This window comes from Magnolia sinica, chromosome 6 (assembly GCF_029962835.1).
Source record: "Magnolia sinica isolate HGM2019 chromosome 6, MsV1, whole genome shotgun sequence".
Taxonomy (NCBI): Eukaryota; Viridiplantae; Streptophyta; class Magnoliopsida; order Magnoliales; family Magnoliaceae; genus Magnolia; species Magnolia sinica.
Genome location: NC_080578.1, coordinates 57204377 through 57216213, shown reverse-complemented (window position 1 = coordinate 57216213; position 11837 = coordinate 57204377). Strand labels below are relative to the sequence as shown.

At 37.7% G+C, this 11837-nt stretch overlaps 1 long non-coding RNA gene across 1 annotated transcript; it reads right to left on the bottom strand.

Moving 5' to 3' along the window:
- Positions 1–10388: 10388 nt before the first annotated feature.
- LOC131250048 (uncharacterized) lies at positions 10389–11247 on the bottom strand. The gene is made up of 3 exons (XR_009173014.1): positions 11177–11247; positions 11029–11070; positions 10389–10914 (listed from the first exon to the last, which is right to left on the bottom strand). It is a non-coding gene; the product is annotated as an uncharacterized LOC131250048 (long non-coding RNA).
- Positions 11248–11837: the final 590 nt, after the last annotated feature.

Genomic DNA, 11837 nt, shown 5'->3' with positions numbered 1-11837 from the left:
ACGTCTTGGAAAAATCAGTACAAAGACCCGAGTACTACCTCAGGTAGAAATCCCTAAGGATCGTATTTTGTAGAAATTTAGGCAAAAATTTATTAAGTGCTGAACTAGATTAATCAATGGATTTAACTCGAACCGCTATCAATATGAATGGCAAGACCCAAAACCATTAAAATCGCTAACTCAACACTGCTTGAGAGTAGGAAAAATCCTAAAAGATTGTTACTCTCGAGAGCTCATTGAAACTCCGTATCTGACCTGGATCACACGTCGAAAGTCCGATGACTGCGAAACTATAGGATTATGACTGCCTTATTGGGCTTGACAATCATCATGGGAATCGAGCCCAAATAGTATCTAGAAATGCACAACTTGAGCCTTGAGCGAAGTGTGTGAGAAACACGAATATCTTTTGAAAATGTACCCAAATTTAAGTGAATTGGACTATTCGCTTACTACAAAATTGAAGAATTCATACCGTCAGTTTCTAGTCAAACTTCACCCATGGATCAGAGAAATTTCCCTACACATATCCATATACTTGTGGCCCTGATCGAGTGAAATCGACCGTTGAACTAATACAGGTCCTCCATGGTTGATCCGCTAATCCGATTGTGCCAAAATCATAACCTGGCTTAGATCTATTGTTGGGGAACTTACCCTACACCATAGGTGAGTAATGGACCTCTAGATGAGTCCCATTTGCCCGAAATGGACACCCTTTGGTTATAACCTAAGTATATCATGGCCCTAGGGCCATTTACATCACATCTGGGCCTATATGTAGCCCTTAAACCACCCCATTCCCATTGCATACGAATTTCTCTAACCCTAGGAGAAAGAAGAGAGAAAAGAAGAGAAAAGAGTGAGGAGAGAAGAGAAAGAGTGAGAGATCGTTGCTGGGATTCCTTCCCACAACTCCACGCCTCGATTCACCTCCCCACTTCACTACAAAATTGTTTCCGGTCATGATTTGGGTACGAAATCCTAACCCTAATCTTGATTTAGAAACCTAAATAGAGTAATCGATGAAATAGCTAACCTATTTCATTGTCTAGGTACCCGTCGTTTTGTTTTCGAGAACATTGTGTTGGAATCGAGTTCAAATCTGGTATTCCGATGAAAGGTGCGGACTATAAACGTTTAGGTTATGATTTTCAAGGCTTTCAATGTCAGCAATGATTTATGTCTGACTTGATTGCTGCCATATGATCTTAGTTACGATGTTTTCCATATATTATACATGTATGAACTATGTTGGACAAATATGCATTCTATGTGTTTATTGAAATGTTTGAATGAACTTGAAATTAGGATTTGTGCTTGCGCTAACTATTAACCTAGAATTCATGTTTGTTGTGTGCATGACAATTTTCTTGTGAAAGGATTTGCCATAATATATGCCGTAACTAATTTAGTCTATGTACGTGTTAATGTGTAGTTTAAGTGTTTGATAAAATGTTTGAATGAGAAAATTGTTGGTGAATTGTTATTATTAAGGGTATTGAAATATGATTCTCAATTACCTTATCTATATGTATAGTTTCCCTCATGTAACCTAAATTTCGATTATGCAGTTTATGGATGAAATGAAATATTTGATAATATGTGCAATGTGTTCGATGAAATGCTCGAATGAGATTCGTATTGGGAATGTTTGTTAAATGCTTATATGATTGCCACATGTCCCTACATGCTGCATTTGAGTATGATTAGGACTACAATGTAGTCCAGGCAATCGATAACGGTTCCCGATTGAGTGACCGAATTAGTCTCGCCACATTGGATGCATTCAATGAATCCGAGCCATACGACAATTGTCGACAGTGGTTAGGCCACATGGAGTGCTTATGCACTCCATGTTGATTAATTCACCATGCGCACATATCAATCAAACTTGTCAAATAACCCGATTGGCCTATTGTGTGTTTATCATGTATGGATACTACTGCTTGAATGTAAGGTACCACTTACCAATGTAAAAACCGTTTCAACTATGGTACCACGATCCACTAAGACTCATGAGCCGGGCATGATGGTATGAGACACTGTGGTCGATCTGTCAGCCTACGTTGGGGTGACGAGCTTCCCCATAGTGACCAGTGAGCAACCCAAACTCATGAGCCGATTATGGTGGTGTATGGGATACTGTATTCGAGCTGTTGGCCTACGTTCAGGTGACGAGCCTCCCGTAGTGACCTTGAGTATAAACACTTGAATTTACCTGTCCACTGCTTTCATTAGGGGTGATGCCCTACAACTTACCTAACGTATGTGATTAACTAGGATTGACGATCCTAGATGGATCCCCATTTGGGTAAATGATATAAAGGGAGGTATCTTAGCTTTTCGAATCTATTATATGAATAAGCCTAATTAAGAACTTGGCTAACATGACCATGCACTGCATTGCATGTGCTTTGGCGAGGAAATGCACGTTTAGGGAGTTTGTCATGTGTGAATGGTTGATGAAGTCACTGAGGGAGTGCAGGCGAGGGCATACATCATTACTGCATATCATCCTTGCATTAATAAGAGAAGTTAGGAATGATTGTTATACTGTTTTATCATTATTGCTTGATTGAATTAATAACATGTTAATCTTTACCTTATAGTACCACTGAGTTGATCACTCACTCCCACTTTAGGATGGTATTTTAAAACACTAACTAGACTCTATTTTAGCTGCAGATGACGATGAGGCTTACGCGACAGAGCTGGTTTTCATAGACGAGGAGGAGTTCTCCTACGTGCAGCTCTCAGGCCGGTCTGTGTAGACCTAGAGCTGCGTCACCGGGATTACAGGGTTATGGGATAGTTGGACACTTTATGTTTTGCTATTTTGTAAATTTTGGAAACAATACATGTAAACATTCAACCCAGTTACATACTTATACTCTAGAGGTTGTAAATCGCTTACTTGTTCAAATATGCATGTTACAGTCTTCTACTTGCTTAATCAAATTACCTTTGGAGTATGATATGCCATTTTGGTGTAATTCCACTCATGTTTAATGCACTAATATGGACAACATTTAAACATCATTATCTATGTTGCATAAGTGATGCGTCGGATCTTAGGAGTTGAGCTTTGATCGGCCCTTGAAATCCGGGGCATTACAGTAAGCAATGTCGGTGGCCTTGTGTAGGCACCTTAGGTTGTCTTGTATAGGCATCTAGAGAACCTCGTGTAGGTTGTGAAAGGTTTATGGTTAACTTGATTTAAAACCATTGGATAGTGAAATTTGGTATACTCATAGGGATGAGTGCGTCCGCCGGGAGTGGAGTAGGCATATAGCCGAACCACTATATATCGTTGTGTTTGTGATGCATGCTTTTGTTTATGTTGTGTTGATGTATGATATGATTAATCTCTACATAATACATGTTTGATGCATTGTAACTTTTGTATATTTCACTATCTTAGCTTTTGATTGTGATGGTTTTCTTTTAATCTTGTTTGATTAGAGCTTAATTGTTAGTATTTATTTTAAGTAGGATTAAAGTTTTTAAAAGTCCTATTCATCCCCTTCTAAGACACTTGGACATAATTTTGTATTTCACTAATAGCGGCTTACTGTAATTTCATTTGATATCAGAGAGGATTCCTCTTGAAGGGTTTAACAACCCAGAGGAAGATCCTTACTGAAGTTGGAAATATGACCAAAGGAGAGTGAACATCAGTCTCTCGACCTTTAAGTTTTGATGATTCAAACTATGCATATTAGAAAGCTAGAATGGATATATTCTTGAAATCTTTGGATCATGAAGTATTGGAAATTGTTGAGAATGGGTATGAGCCACCAATGGAACAAATTGTACTTGAAAATGACACTACCATATCTCGACCAAAACAACAAGCATGTTGGATTGATTATAAAATACAAAAGAAAACATGTGATGCTAAAGCAATGAATATGATTTACTATGCTGTTTCACAAGAAGAGTTTAAACACACATGTATATGTGAAATATCAAAACAAGCAAGGGATTTATTGGAAACCACCCATGAAGGAACAAGCACCGTAAAATGCTCAAAGCTATAACTCCTTACAGTCAAATTTGAAAATATAAAAATGGAGGAACATGAGACTTATTGAGAATCAAATATTGCATATTTAACCCTTTAATTGCATTAGTTTTCTTGGTATTTAATTGATAATTTGGTTTAATTATATACATTTCTGTCATGCGAGGTGATTCGAAATCTTATGATGAATACGTGCTTAAAATGATGAATTTAGAGCTCAAAAGAAGATAATGAAAATTGGAGATTTAAAGGTCATTAATGAAGAATTCACATCCCAAAGATCCAAGGAAACCAAGTGAGGAATGAAGAGAATCGAAGTGAAGAAAAGGAATCCTGAAAATTGGCCTGAAAAAAGATATTCTAAAATTCCAAGGCTAGAAAAACATCGTAACGCCCTAGATTTCGAGGGTCGAGCAAAGCTCTACTCTCGAGATCCAGCACATCACTTATGCAACATGTATGATGATGTTCAGATTTTGTCCATATGAATGAGTTAAACATGAGTGAGATTATACTAAAATGGCACATCATACTCTAGAGATAATTTAATTTAAGTAAGCGAAAGACTAGAATAAATATATTTATGTAAGTGTTTCACAACCTTTAGAGTATGAGTATTTTACTGGGCTGAATATATACATGTGTTGTTTCAAAATTGATAAAATATCAAAATGTAAAGTGTCTAACTAATCCATATGTCCCTATAATCCCGTCGAATCAACAGGAGGTCTATATAGACTCGCATGAGAGCTGAACGTAGGAGAATTCTTCCTCCTCATCTATGAAGTCCAACTCTGCTGCATAGGCTTCCTTATCACCTGCATCTAAACCAGAGTCTGGTTGGTGTTTTAAAACACTGTCCCATGGTGGGAGTGAGTGATCAACTCAGTGGTACTATAAGGAAAAGGTTAACATGTTTTCAAGTCAATCAAGCAGTAATGATAAAGCAATACAACAATTACTTCCTACCTACTCTTGTTAATGTAGGAATGGAGTGCAAGTAATGATGTATGCCCTCGCACAAAGCTCCCTCATAAGCAACTCTGACAACCAATTTTGCATATGTCAACACTCTCTAAAGTGCACCTTCCTCGCCAAAAGCACATCTAGCTAATGTAATGCGATGCATGGCCGTGTTAGCCAGGTAATTTATTAAGCTTATTCATACAGCAGCTTTGGGAAGCTAAGGTACCTCCCTTTATATCATTAACCCAAACTGAAGGATCCATCTAGGGTCATCAATCCTAATTAACCACATACGATAGGCAAGTTGTAGGGCATCACCCCTAATGAAAAGCAGTCGATATGCAAGTTCAAAGTTTATATTCGTGGTTACTACGGGGAGGCTTGTCACCTCAGCGTAGGCTGAGAGCTCGAACACGGTGTCCCATACCACTATGCCCGGCTCACAAGTCTGGGTTGCTCACTGGTCACTACGGGGAGGCTCGTCAGCCCAGCGTAGGCTGATAGCTCGACCACAGTGTCCCATACCACCATGCCCTACTCAGGAGTCTTAGCGAATCGTGGTACCATGGTTGAAGCAGGTTTTTACATTAGTAAGTGGTACCTTAGATTCGAGCAGTGATGTCCAAACATGGTAAACACACAATAGGCCAATCGGTTTATTTGGCAAGTTCGATTGGTATGACTACACGTTGACTTAATCGACATGGACCACATAAGCACCCCTTGTGGCCTAACCACTGTCGACCGTCGTCGTGTGACCCGGATTCGTCGAGTTACCCAATGTGGCGAGACTAATTCACCCACCCAAATGGATATTGTTACCGATCGCCTGGACTACATTGTAGCCCCAATCTTACTCAGATGTAATAGGTAGACACATGTGATAATCATGTCAACATTCAATGAACAATCCAAATAAATTTCTCATTTGAGCATTTCATCAAATACATTGATCATATTACCTAACACTTGCATTTTATCCATAAATCACGTAGGCACAAATAAGATTACATGAAAGAAACTATACATATGAATAAGGTAACTGAGAATCTTATCTTAATACTCTTAATAAATAAAAATCATCAATAATTTCTTATTCAGACAATTTATCAAACACGTAGATTACACATTACCAAATACATAGACTAAATTAGTTACGACATATATTATGGCAAATCCTTATACAGAGAAGTCAGTTTACATATGACAATGATGAATCCTAAATTAGTAATCATGGTAAGCACAAATCATATTTACATATTCATTCAAACATTTCAACAAACACATGAGATGCATCTTTTGTTCTTCATAGTTCATACATGTATATTATATTGAAAACGGCGTATCTAAGACAATATGGTAGCAATCAAGTCAGACATAAATCATTAACTGGCATTAAAAATATTGAAAACCATAACCTAAACGTTTATAGTCTGCACTTTTCGTCGGAATACTCGAATCGGACTCGGTTCAAACTCTACATTCTCGAAAACAGAACGTCGAGTACCTAAATAGTGAGGTCGGTTAGCTAGGTTGACAAACAACCATTCTAGATCTCAACTACAGTATTAGGGTTAGGATTTCTTACCCAAATCATAGTTGAAACAGATTGTGTAGCGAAATGGGGAGGTGAATCAGTACGTGGAGTAGTGGGAGATAATCACAACAATAGTCTCCCAGGATTTCTCCTCTCCTTACTCTTTTCTCTTCTTTCTCTATTCTCTCTCCTAGGGTTTAGAGAAATTCGTATGAGAGAGGGATGTGTGGTAAAAGGGCTATATATAGGCCCAGAAGTGATGTAAATGGCCCCAGGGCCATTATATACATGGGTTATACCCTTTGGGCAGTTGTTTTTGACAAACAGAGCTCACAGGGAGACCCACTACTCACATACGTCACATGGTAAGTTCTTTGACAGTGGATCTGTGCCAGGATGTGATTTTAGTGTGATCTGATAAGCTGATCGATCGTGGAGGACCTGTGTCAGATCAACGGTGGTACTTACTCGATCGGGGCCACAGTTATATGGACATGTGCAGGAAAATTTCCTCTTCCTATGGGTGAAGTTTGGTCAGAAACTGACAGTCTGAAATCCTCAATTTCGTGTGTGAATGAATGGCCTAATTCACTTAAGTTTCAATATATTTTCTAATGGTATTCGCGTTTCTCACACACTTTACTCAGGGCTCAAGTTATGCATTTCTGGATACTATATGGGCTCGATTCCCGCGATGGTTGTCAAGCCTAGTAGGACAAACATAACCCTATAGTTTTGCTATCATCGGACTTTTGACGTGCGGTCCAGGTCCAATACGGGGTTTCAATGCACTCCGAAGAGCGATAGGCTCTTGGAATTTTTCTTAGGTCTTTATGTAGTGTTGAGTCAGTGGGGTCTTCTCATTCGTAGAAATGGTGGCCCAAGCTTAATCCACTAATTATTCAGTTTAGTACCTAACTAAATTCTGCCTTAAATTACAACAAGATACAGTCCTTAAGTGATTCTGGCTGAGGAGGTACTCGGGTCTTTGTACGGATTTTTTCGAGACGTTACAAACATCGTTCTGAAAAATTACAAAAAATAGATTTCAATTCCTTTGAAGACACTTCGATGGCATCAAAGTAAGTTATCGATGTAATCGAAGCCAGTTTGATGCAATCGAGAATTTCAAGAATTTTCAAGCCAAACTCGCTGGACAGTTCTGGGCAAGGTCTGATGGCATCGAAGGTGCAATCGAAGACACTTGAATGACATCAAAATTTGTCATCAAAGATGTGTAGAGTGCATAAATTTGAGGTGGTTTTCAAATCCTGCCGAATAAAGCCTATATATTTGGGTTCTCCAAGGAGTTTTAAACACAAATAAGGGTTCCAGGAGGAGCAAAATGGTGGGGCAGCCTCCCAAGAGTTTTTTTTTGTCCTTAATTTATTCTTATGTTTTTTTAAAGAGATTTTATTTTAATCATGTCAATGGTTAACAAAATCTCTTAGACAGGGCTAAGAGGTGAAGCTTGTAGTTTGTTGGGATGTTTATCTTGCTTTGATTCATGTTTATGTTGAACTTCATTGATTTCTAGTTTGAATTAAGATATATTTTCTATTTTTTATGATTTATTGTGACTCAAATTACAATACATGCCGAGATAGCTTTGAATATCTTCTTATCTATATTTTGATATTGTTGAGATTGGTAAACTTCGTGATTCACCATCATCTCTAGGCATGGTGGATGGTTGAATTCCCTTCCAATCATCTCAACAATGGTTTTTCATGTGTGAACTATTTTTAATGAGAAGTTCAGATTGTGTTTCAATTATTTTATCTTCTAAACTTGATAGGATAGGACTCCAATCACGGTTGTGTTTGTTGAATCAAGTAAGGTAGTATATTAATGCTACAAGTAGATACTTGGCGCTCTAGTTCCTCTTTTAATTGATAATTCTTTCACAATTATTCTCAACTATTTTAGATTTTAGTTTTAGCTCCGATTCTAGTTCTAGTTCTACTTTCAGAATATGTACAAGTATAGTCTCTATGGATTCGATCTTGGTCTCACGGAGTTATTACTACATCGCAACCTCACTACCAGAAAATAGGACGACGCCGATGGCTAAAAACCGTTGATAATGACCTTCGTCGATGGATTTTAGCTGTCGCAAGGTCCGTCACCAAAAGGTGCGTCAGCGTTGCTCGCCAACGGATTAAAACCATTGGCATTATCAACGGCTAGAGTCCGTCGGTGTTGCCGACGATAAGGGCGACGGCCAAAACCGTCGGCATTTTTGATAACTAAAACTGTCGGCGTTTTTGACAGTAAGAGCAAAGGCCAAAACCATCGGCATTTTTTATGGTTTTTTACCGTCAGCGATTCTCATTAATTTTTTTAAAAACAAAATATATAATATATCATCCATTGAATTTGGATGATATATTTCTTGCTTTCTATTGTGTAGAGTTACCTTCTCAAATAGGTTGGTTCGTTCAGGGCTTTGGAGAAATGGGTATATCTAGAAATGGATGTGTGCATTGATTAATGCACACACTCATTTCTAGATATACCTATTCCTCCAAAGCCCTGAATGAACCAACCTATTTGAGAAGGTAAGTCTACACAATAGAAAAGCACATGCATGGCTTACCGAACCAACCTATCACATAAATGTTCAAATGGAATCAAATAGTTATCACAGTTCTTGCTACAGTGTTTAATTTTAGAAAAGCACATGCATGGCAATACCTCCAAAACTACTATGTAACATAATCTTAACTGTCTGGTGGCTGCAAGTGAACTTGAAAAGGAAATATTGTCTATGAACAATGAACAAAGTCCATCAATCCTGTGGTTAAGATTTTCTAATGTAGGAGATTCCTCGGGCATTGCCCATTATGATGGGAGGATAGTGTAAACACTTTGTTTCAAGGAGAGATGGCCCAACTCGTATGTTTTCTGGCCAAGAAAAAAAAAAAGAAGCAACGTCTTGCTAGTCGAACATTGCCTATTTCCTCATTATGCATGTCTACTGATAATTCCCCATTTTTAGTTATTTTGTATCTTTTTTTATGCTCTTTAGTCACTGCAAGAGGAAAGAGAAACTATTTGATCCTTCAGTCTTGGGCATTGAATTTGAATACATGGAGCCCATGGTTCAGCCATCCAGACTGTTAATCTGACAAGTCCCACTGTAGATGGATTAAATGATCCTAGTTATCCAATCTTTGGCCCTTTGTGGTATTATTTTTCTTCACCTCTAATCTCAATGTCATGAAGGATTATGATTGTTTGAAAGGATGGCTTGTTGGGTCATGCTACATCCATAGTACAACCCATCACATCAACAGTTTGGAATCTGGATCACTGAACCATGGGTCCCACTTGCACAAGCTCATTATACAAGAAACAAGTTGTCATCGTTGTCATCTTATCTTTTCTCTCAGAAATTTGTTGCAAGCCCTTAAATGGTAGACCGGCAAAAGTTTTACAATCAGTTGCTCATCAAACATCCAACCTTTCTTTTTTATGTAGGCCCTTAGGACTGGTCATTGCAGATTGAAGATTGACATCACTTGCACAAGCACAACCCAAACAGTACTAACCCCCAACCCATCTATTACATGTACATTCCGATAGGGAATATGTATTCCGGGATCATTCTACTGTAAGTATACACAATAGAAAAGCACATGCATGGCATACTGAACCAACCTATCACATAAATGTTCAAATGGAATCAAATGGTTATCACATGCATGGCATACTGAACCAACCTATCACATAAGGAATACCTGTTCTTCCATCTGCATCTCACATAGAAAAGGGAACAATGGAAATCAATCTATTTGAATCGTGAAAAGTGAGAGGCAGCCCATGATGAATAACAAGATATGACTCTAATGTGGGTAGGTTAAGATCAATTGTATTTGCTGGAACTGATTATCCAAATGAAGAGATAAAACCTTACTAGTATGCCATGAAACTAGCCATGAGAATGATGCTGATAAGGATCAACAAAGTAGACACAAACACAATAGGCAACCTAATGGTGAACTAGTGATCTTTACTTAATTACTGGAATAAATCTAGCAATGAACAATGGTGAGTCAATAAAGGGAATCAAATTCAATGGTCTCTTCCAAAAAAACATCGACGTCGATATGATCCCGGAATACATATTCCCAGTGTGTTGCTTGTGTGCTTGCTTAACATTATCATACAAACATTCAGACCTTGGAGTGGCCAATGTAACATCTTAGCAGGTGTTGTTTACAGTAGATCTGCTTCTGCTCATAAAAGTCAAAACACAATCGTACTAAGTTAAAGGAGTTCAGTTTTACTCTCAACAAGAATCGTAGGGAACATGTGCATCAAAAGAGAGATGTTTTGTGCATCCTTTTGCAGCTTCAGAAAAAGAGAGTGATAGTTCCACCTACAAAAATTTCAAGAAAGGTAAAAGAAAAAAATCTCGATGTGGGGACCAAGACATGGCACATCTAAGAAACTACCCAAGGTAACTTTTGTAATTTAGGGACAGCAAGTTAACCTATATATCAGTTGCAGAGGTTACATTCTCATGTTCAAAGATCTATGAAGGAATTCAATATTTCTATGTTACAGATTGCATAAGAACGAAGCAGCAAAAAAAGTACCTAAAAGAGAAAAAAAAGAAAAAAATGATTTGTAGTAAGTACCTGAGAGAAAATTCTATGGAATGAATCAGAGAAATCGTCTTGATAAGCCTCCCTAAACCCCTTTACATCATATTGTGCTCTCTTTTCAAGATCTTGGAATGTTTGCAATTACCTTTCAGAGGAGATGAAATTAAATTATTGAACTAATAGAAAAGCACAAATACAAAGCTTTAACAAGAATATTCCACAATATTCAATATTATGAGAGAATAGAAACAATGAAAAATAAGACAAATAAGCACTACATAACTAGTCATCCCGTTCATAAACCTCATACGCATCTCTTATCTCTTGAAACTTCCTCTTCGCCGTAGTACTATTCTTATTCGCATTTGGATGGTACTTCTTTGCAAGCTGAATGATGTTAGAAGGGTATTAGTTCAACAAGTAAATACCAAGGCACACAAGATGATGAGGGAGCATATATAACATTATTATATATGTGTTGCATGTGCAATACCCACTAGTAAAAGAAATAAAAACTAAAATCCAGTACACAACCATAAAACCACCTGCATTCAACTTCAAAACAGTCTCAATTACCCGAAAACAACAATTTTGCTCAAATTTTTGTTTAAAACCGCAATGCCTATAAAAATATCATACATCAGCAAGTTGCTCTTACATAGGGCTAACCATTGCATGCCATTACAGTAAATGT